This window comes from Microcebus murinus, chromosome 14, assembly GCF_040939455.1.
Source record: "Microcebus murinus isolate Inina chromosome 14, M.murinus_Inina_mat1.0, whole genome shotgun sequence".
Lineage (NCBI taxonomy): Eukaryota > Metazoa > Chordata > Mammalia > Primates > Cheirogaleidae > Microcebus > Microcebus murinus.
Genome location: NC_134117.1, coordinates 2,942,231 through 2,950,879, shown reverse-complemented (window position 1 = coordinate 2,950,879; position 8,649 = coordinate 2,942,231). Strand labels below are relative to the sequence as shown.

General features: G+C 40.1%; 1 long non-coding RNA gene across 1 annotated transcript; it reads right to left on the bottom strand.

Annotated features, from left to right (window-relative positions):
- Nucleotides 1-3,012: 3,012 nt before the first annotated feature.
- LOC105880321 (uncharacterized) lies at nt 3,013-7,550 on the bottom strand. Its single transcript, XR_012922934.1, has 3 exons — nt 7,469-7,550; nt 4,016-4,058; nt 3,013-3,337 (listed from the first exon to the last, which is right to left on the bottom strand). It is a non-coding gene; the product is annotated as an uncharacterized LOC105880321 (long non-coding RNA).
- Between the last annotated feature and the right edge of the window lie 1,099 nt (nt 7,551-8,649).

Genomic DNA, 8,649 nt, shown 5'->3' with positions numbered 1-8,649 from the left:
AGTTATCTTCTGCCTGAGGGCTGTTTACTTTAACACCTGTACCCACTCTGCAAACCCCTGTACCCCGTCTCAGTTCTGTCTCCTGGTCTCCCACTCCCATAGCCCTACTAAGCACAGTCTATTCAGTTTATGTGCCAAGGAAAATGAGAAGAATGTGACTCAAGCCCTGGCCACTGCTTTTGATCTAGTGGCAAAGATACACACTCAAAGAACGGAGTGAACGAAGGGTGGTCAGGCAGGCACTGGGACGGTGGGAAGAAAGTGGTTCGGGGCCGGGCGTGGGTGGAGAAGCTGACCCACATGCTGCACTGGGTGCCCTGGTGTCGCTGCAGTTAGGCGGGGAAATTACACTTAGTGGGTGGTTTCAGCTTTTTATTTTTCCGGTAAATCCACTTTGTCCCATTATTAGACAATGTGTGCAAACTACAGTTGACCTTTAAACAATTCAAGGATTTGGGGCACCAACCCCTACCTCCAGCAGTTGAAATCTGAGCATAACTTTCGACTCCCCCAAAAAGTAACTACAACAGCCCACTGCTGACCAGGAGACTCACCAGTAATATGGTCAATTAACAACTTCTCAAAAGAAGACAGAAGAATGGCCAACAAACATATGAAGAAATGTTGAACATCTCTAATCATCAGGGAAATGCAAATGAAACCCACAATGAGATATCACTTAACTCCAGTGAGAATGGCCTTTATCAAAAGTCCCCAAACAACAAATGCTGGTGTGGATGTGGAGAGAGAGGAACACTCCTACACTGCTGGTGGGACTGCAAACTAGTTCAACCTCTGTGGAACGCAATATGGAGATACCTCAAAGCGATACAAGTAGATCTACCATTTGATCCAGCAATTCCACTACTGGGCATCTACCCAAAAGATCTAAAGTCACTTTATGAAAAAGACACCTGCACTCAAATGTTTATAGCAGCACAATTCATAATTGCAAAGCTGTGGAAACAACCCAAGTGCCCATCAATTCGTGAGTGGATTAATAAAATGTGGTATATATATACCATGGAGTACTACTCAGCTTTGAGAAACAATGGTGATATAGCACCTCTTGTATATTCCTGGATACAGCTGGAACCCATTCTACTAAGTGAAGTATCTCAAGAATGAAAAAACAAGCACCACATGTACTCACCAGCAAATTGGTATTAACAGATCAACACCTAAGTGGACACATAGGAGTAACATTTATCGGGTGTCAGGAGGGTGGGGTGGGGGGAGGAGGGGATGGATATACACAACCACACTGAGTAAGAGGTGCAACATTTGGGCGATGGACGAGCTTGAAGCTCTTACTCGAGGGGGGAGGAGGGGCATGAACAATATATGTAACCTTAACACTTGTACCCCCATAATATGTTAAAATAAAATAAAAATTAAAAAAAATATTGTGCATGTTATGTGCATAATGTATACTGTATTGTTACAAAACAGTAAGCCAGAGAAAAGAAAACATTATTCAGAAAATAACAAGAAAGAGAAAACAGATTTACTCTTCATTATGGGGAAGCGGATCATTGCAAAGCTCTTCACCCTGTCTTCGCATTGAGTGGGCTGAAGGGAACCAGGAAGAGGAGGGTGGTCTTGCCGTCCCAGGGGTGGCAGAGGCAGAAGAGGTGGAGGAGAGGGAAGGAGAAGCAGAAGAGATTTATTGGGAAAAAATCCATGTATAAGTGGCCCAAGCAGTTCAAATCTTTATTGTTCAAGGGTCAACTGTAATCTATTTGGGTTAAAAGTTGGGAAATTTAGATATCAAAAACTGATGAGAATCAGGTTACTTGAAAGATTTGGTTGCTTAGAAGATGTTTACTAGTGAAAAAAAAAAAGCTTCACAGTATTAAAATGCGCTAACCTTATTTTCCACAAACCAAATGAGACAATAGAATTAAGGTACCTGAAAATCGAACCCATGTGGCATACCCAAGACTTCCTTTTTTCTTAGCACATGGGAACATTTTACAGATATGTTATTTCCTGGCTCCAACAAGAAAGTGAGTATTATAGGATTCTCCAAGGAAATTAGCTATAAACAAGAGAAGAGTTCAGTCTTTACCACTGTCTAACTGGGCCACCTCTACTGGCTATAAAAACATTAGTTCTTCAAAATACATATAAGAGGAGAATATCAACATAATGAAAGCAAAGTGATACATAGAAACATGTGGCTGGGGGGGAAAAAGGAAATATTTTCCATATTACAAATAGAAAAAAGGGGGAAAAAAGTCCCAAGAAATATATGAAAATTCACCATGATACCAGATATAAACAATGAGCTTTCTGCTTCCATGAACAGGTGGAAGAACTGCAAAGAACAGCTTTGCAAGAACTTGACTCAATGCGTTAAAAGCCAGATGCCAATGACTCCCATCTGGCTGGGCTTCCCGAGGTCCTCAGTGCCACTCTGCTTGTGTATTTCTTTGGAATTGAGATGTGAATTAATGTCTCTATGAGAGCAAACAATGAACTAAATATGGAGTCAGGCCAGTGGGCCAAACCCAGCCTCTGCCTGCTGTTATAATAAAGTTTTATTAGAACACAGCCATGTTCATTTGCTTACACCCTGTCTGGGGTTGCTTTCATGCTACAACAGCAGAGCTGAGTAATTATGACACAAACTATATGGCCTGAAGAGCTCAAATTATTTACTATCTTGTCCTTTACAGGAAGTTTACTGACCCTTGAGCTAAATGGTGAAAAGCAGTCAATTTTTCAGAAGCCTTGACTATCTGAATAACCTAGATATTTAGAAATATCTACAGAGAAAACCAAATGCTTTCACTCTTCTCCTAAGTGTTGGCAATTTCTCTTTATTTAATAAGTTAGAGGATTGGGGTGCGGCTGAGGGGGTGGGGGACTGGAAGGTCAGAGGGCTCTGAGAGCCTGAGAACTGGCCAACAAAAACGAAATCAAGATGAGAGGCATAAGGAGATTTTCTGGGCATTAAAAAAAGAATAATCACTCAGAGTTGGCCATGTTTCTTTGCTTAAAGATATCTGCAGATTGGTTGATCAGAGAGCTTTTCAGGCATAAGTGGTCCTACTTTGGGCAAATATTTGATACATACTATCAGGATAGCTCTGCAGGATGGTTGAAGAAAGGGCTGGCTGAGGACAAAATTATCTGAACTCACAGGTGACAGAATAATTACCCCAACATGTACAGAGCAAGGATTCAGCATTAATTTGGAGAGGGCCCCAGCAGGCCTCCAAGGCTGAGCCCTCAGAGGCTCTGTCCAGATCCACGATTGATCAGGGCTCGGCCTGAAGGGGTGGCAATCCACATCGGAGCCAGGATCCAAACATTGCAGCACTTTGGAATCCTGGAGAAAAAATGAAAAACCAAACAACAAAACATCAAGATAACCAGGAATGAGAGTGAAGTGCAGTGTTCAACATATATAGGAGGGAAGAAAGAAATGCCTTGATAAGCTCTCAAGAAAAAGGTCTGCACAGTGTCACTGCAGCCGTGATCCATGCGAACTCACAGTGTGGAGGGGCCTCCAGAAACCGAAAGCCAAGTTAGCATCAATTACTGGAACCGTAGTTTCCACGGCCCCAGAGGGGACGTTGATCAAAGGACATCTGGGCTCTCGTGCTGCTCCGTTCTGAGTATCTACAAACGGTGGGGGTTTCATCCAGAAGAGGAAACACAGGCAACAGAAGGGCTCAAAAGCTGGAGCAAAGAGGAATAAGGAAGAATGATGAGGGTTTTATCCGAACACAAAAAATAGCAGGACTGGATTAACAACTACCTCCAGATGGTTGAAGAGCTTGTTTTGTCAGACGAGTCCTTCTCCACGTCAGTGGGTGAAAGACGGAGGGATGCAGATTTTGGCTCCGTGTAGGGGAAACTACAGTTGCACGACAGGAACCGTCCCTGCGGAGCATGGCGCCGTGCCACAGTGCTCTTCACTCTGCTTTCCCGGCCGGGCTGGCTCTGACTCCTTCCCGCCCTCCACTCCACAACTCACAAACACAACCGCATCATTTTTACTTACTTAGGGGGATCCTTCCAGACTTCTCTGTTGACTCTGTGTATGACTATAAACACACGAATTAGTTTTATAGGAATGGGGTTGCACTACCTGCCCTGGCTTATAAACCTGCTTTTGTCACAGTATTTATTAAAATGGAGAAATATTCAGGTGAAAAATCATCATCTTGAGAGTTCCATACTTTTCTATCTATTTATGTTCCAAAATTCTAAAAGTGGCCTAGGCTGCAATAAAAAGCATTGCATGTGCACCTTTGCACATGCATTGATATATTATAATACAAATTTTGCATTTTGAGATATATTGCCCTGAAAGCTTGCATCCATTTATCTTCCTACTGGTGGTTTGTAAGTATAATTTTATCTACTCCCTTACCAGCACTAAACATTGTTACTATCTTTAATCATTGCCATGCAAACAGGTGAAATGCATTGTTGATATTCTATCTTGCATTTCTACTCCGGAAGTCAAGAGTTTAACCTTTGGATTAGACCCCCACCTCAGAGCTACCCAAGCTCTTACTAGTTCTATAAGTTGGTAAAGGGACAAAGCCATCTGTGCCTCAATTTTTCGCATATGAGAAATAGGAATAATAACAGTATTCATACCACAGAGGGTTCTTATGGCATTAAATGAAATAATAAATGTAAAGTACTTATATAAGGAGCATAATACAACATGAAAAATGAGGTTTATCCCAGGAATGCAAGGCTGGTTTAACATCTGAAAACCAACAAACTAAAAATGAAAAACCCTATGATCAATCAAGAAACTCACAAAAAAATACTTGAAAAAAATCCAATATTCATTACTGATAGAGGCTCTCAGCAAAGAAGAAACAGTAGAGAACTTCCTAAATCTGATGAAGTGTACCTGTGAATAACCTATGGGCCATGTCATTCTAACAGTGGAAGACTAATTTCTTTCCTCTGTGATCTGTAATGAGACAGGTACGCCTGCTCTTGCCACTTCTATTTGACCTTACACCAGGGGTTATATCCAGGGAAGCAAGGCAAGAAAACAAATACATAATTAAAAGGCATCCAGACTGAAAAAAAAAAAGGAAGCAGAACCGTCTTCATTCACAGATTATATGATCATCTTTGCATAAAATCCAACAGATTCTACTCAAAACTCCTACAATTATTAAATGAGTTTAAGAAGGTTCCAGGATGCAAATTTTTAAAAAGTCAATTGCCTTTCTATGTAGTAGCAACAAACAATCAGAAAAATTTGGAATAAAAAGCAATAGCATCATTTACAATAACAACAAAATACATGAAATATTTAGGGGTATATCTGACAAAAGATATGCAATATCTGTATACTAAAAACTAGGAAAAATGCTAAGAGAAATTAACAAAGACCTAAATAAATCGAGAGACATAGTGTGTTCATGGGTTGGAAGACTCAATGTTCTTAAGGTATCAATTGCCTCCAAATTGATCTGTAGATTAAGAAATCCAACCAAAGTTCCCACAGACTTTTTTGTGAAAGTGAACAAGCTAATGGTAAAATGTACATGGAAATGCAAAAGACCTAGAATGGCCAAAGCAACTTTGAAAAATAACAAAGTTGGAGGACTAATAATTTGAAGAATTATTTTAATGCTACAGTAGTCAAGACAGCATAGTATTGGCTTAGGGACTGACAAACAGATCAATGCAACAAAGTCCAGAACAGATCCACACATTTACAGACAACCAATTTTTTGCATATACCCAAAGGCAATTTAGTGGAGGAAGCATATCCATATCCCCGCCAACCTGAAGCCACGCAGATATACGCACACGCAAAGAACCTAGCCTCTAACCTTACACCGTATATAAAAATTAACTCAAAATGGAGTGATGACTTAAAAAGTGTGAAAGCTAAAACCATAAAACTTCTAGAAGAAAACATGGGATAAAATATTTGTGACTTTGAGTCATGAAAACATTTCTTAGATACTACACCAAAAGTATGAGCCATAAAAAGAAACTGTTATAATAGACTTGATAAAAATTTAAAACTTTTGCTCTGCTACAGAAACTGCTCAGTCATGAAAAGACAAGCCATAGACTGGGAGGAAATAGTTTTAAAGCTTATATCTGATAAAGAACTTTATCCAAACATTTCCAGACTATTTAAAGAACACTCAAATTCAACAACAAAGAAACAACACAATTTTTAAAATGAGGCAAAAGATTTAAAGAAACACTTCACCAAAGATATACTCTTGAAAAATAAGCACATGAAAATATGCCCCCCATAATTGGTTATTAGAGAAATGCAAATTAAAACCACACGAATCCAACTACTACATGTATATTAGAAGGTTGGCTATTTAAAAAACTGACCATATCAAGGCTAAATTCTAGCAGAAGTGGAACTATCATACACTGCTCGTGAGAATGTAAAATGTTACAAGCACTTCAGAAAACAACTTGGGCAGTTTCTTTAAAAACTTAAACATACACCTACCATATGCCCTAGCTATTTCACTTCTAAATATTTATCTCAAAGAAAGCATATGTCTGCAAAGTGTGTGCACAAATGTTCACAGCACCTTATTTATAATGTACAAAAACTTGGAACATCCCAAATCTCCATCTACAGGTGAATGGATAAACACAGGTTGGCATATCAATCCAGTGGACTACTAATCATCATCAACAACAACAACAACAAAAAGAACAAACTAATTTTTAAAAGAAAGGGAATGAACTATTGATACACATCCAACATGACTGAATCTCAAAACAAATATGCTGAGTGAAAGATGCCAAAAAAAAAAAAAAAAAAAAAAAGGAGTGCATATGGTAGACTTCCACTTCCATAAAATCCTGGCAGACATAAACCAACAAATAGAGACAACATGCAGGCCAGTGGCTGCTGGGGATGGTGGTATGCGGGGAGAGGGAGAAGGAAAAGGACCAGAAAGGGGCCTGAGAAGTCATTACCTCGATGGTGGTGATGACCACACAGGCGTACCCATGCCAAACCTTACCAGGTTTTACACTTGGAATATGTTCAATTTATCGTGTGCCAAGTATGCCTAAATTAAAAATATAAAGCACTTTCAGTGGTGTCAGAAAGACAGTAGGCACTCAACAAATGCTAGCTACCGTTATTATTATTTTTCCACCAAATGTTTCTTCTACCAGATGAATTGCCTAGTCTGATCATTTTCTACTTGCTTTACCTTTTTGTATGGATACTTTAAAAATAAAGACAAGTAACGAATTACGGTTTTAAAATACTCCCTCCAGCCATCCCTGTGTCTATTCACTTTATCTCGACACCATGGATATGTTCGGACACACCCTCAGTCTTCCCCGGGGTGGTTTCTGGCTTTCTGGTCATTCCTTTAAAAAGGAATGAATTTGATTTTAAATATGGGGTCTTATCTACTTTTACAAGCTTTATTAAAGGATGGCTTACATATAATAAAACCCTCCCATTCTAATCGTGCACCTGGATGCGTGTCGACAGTTCTCTGCAGCCCTGTAGCTACCGCTCGGTTTCCGCCAGCCCCAAAGCATGCCCCGTGCCTCCCTGCACTCACACCCCTGCCCCTCCCCTACCGCTTGCTGCCCCTGGCAACCACTCACCTGCTTTCCGACAATTCCTCTTTCCTAGAATTTCACTGAATGACTTCATAGAAGTGATGACGTAATACATGCTCTTTCTTGTGTGTCTGGCTTCTTTCACTCACCATAAGATTTTTGAGATTCAGCCACATGGTTGTGTACATCGGTATGTCTTTCTTTTGACTGCTGAGTAGCGTTACTAGTACAGATACACTAGGAAATGGTTTACCCACTCGCCTCTTGATGAACGGTGGGTCATTTCCGGTGTTGTTGGTTTCTGGCTTTGTTTTTTTTTTTACTTTAGTGAAATTGGGGGGGGAGGCTATTATAGGAATAGAGCTGCTATGAACATCTGTGTATGAGTCATTTGTATGGACATCGGTTTTCATTTTCTTAGGTCAATACCTAAGAATAGGATTACCGGGTTGTACGTTTAACTCGGTAAGGCATTGCCAAGCTGTTTTCCAAAATGCCTGTGCTGTTTCCCATTTCCACCAGCAATGTGTGAACATTCCAGTTGCTCCACATCTTTGTCAACACTTGGTATTGTCAGTTTTCCAATCTCAGCCATCTCAGTGGGTGGGTAGTGGCTCTGTCTTATCTCTTAGCAGAATTTATTTGTGATTAAAGTATCCCAACCCATATTAGCTTTCTTTTCTAGGATCAAGATTTTACTCCTCAAATTCCCTTTATCCAATATTTAAATGGGCTGAGGCTTCCAAACATGGTGATTATAAAGTGATAGCTTGCCTCCTCGAATACTCACCATGCTTTTAATGAAATATCTGGGATATAAATTGAGCTTTTATAATAAACCATAGCAACTCGATTGTTTTTTTTTTTTTTATCTAAGAAGGCAAATATGGAATTACTCATTACCAAAGAGTATTTCAGGCATTTTACTCCACAGGTTTCTGTTTGGGTAGTATCAAGATAAAGGGGGAAAAGATGGCCAGGATTCAAATCACACCTAACACTTCTGTAATGCACTCGGTGGCACATTTTCTTAAGCCCAAATCCGCAGCTGAGTCAGAAGGGACGCAGATAAGGAGGCCCTGGGGTCGG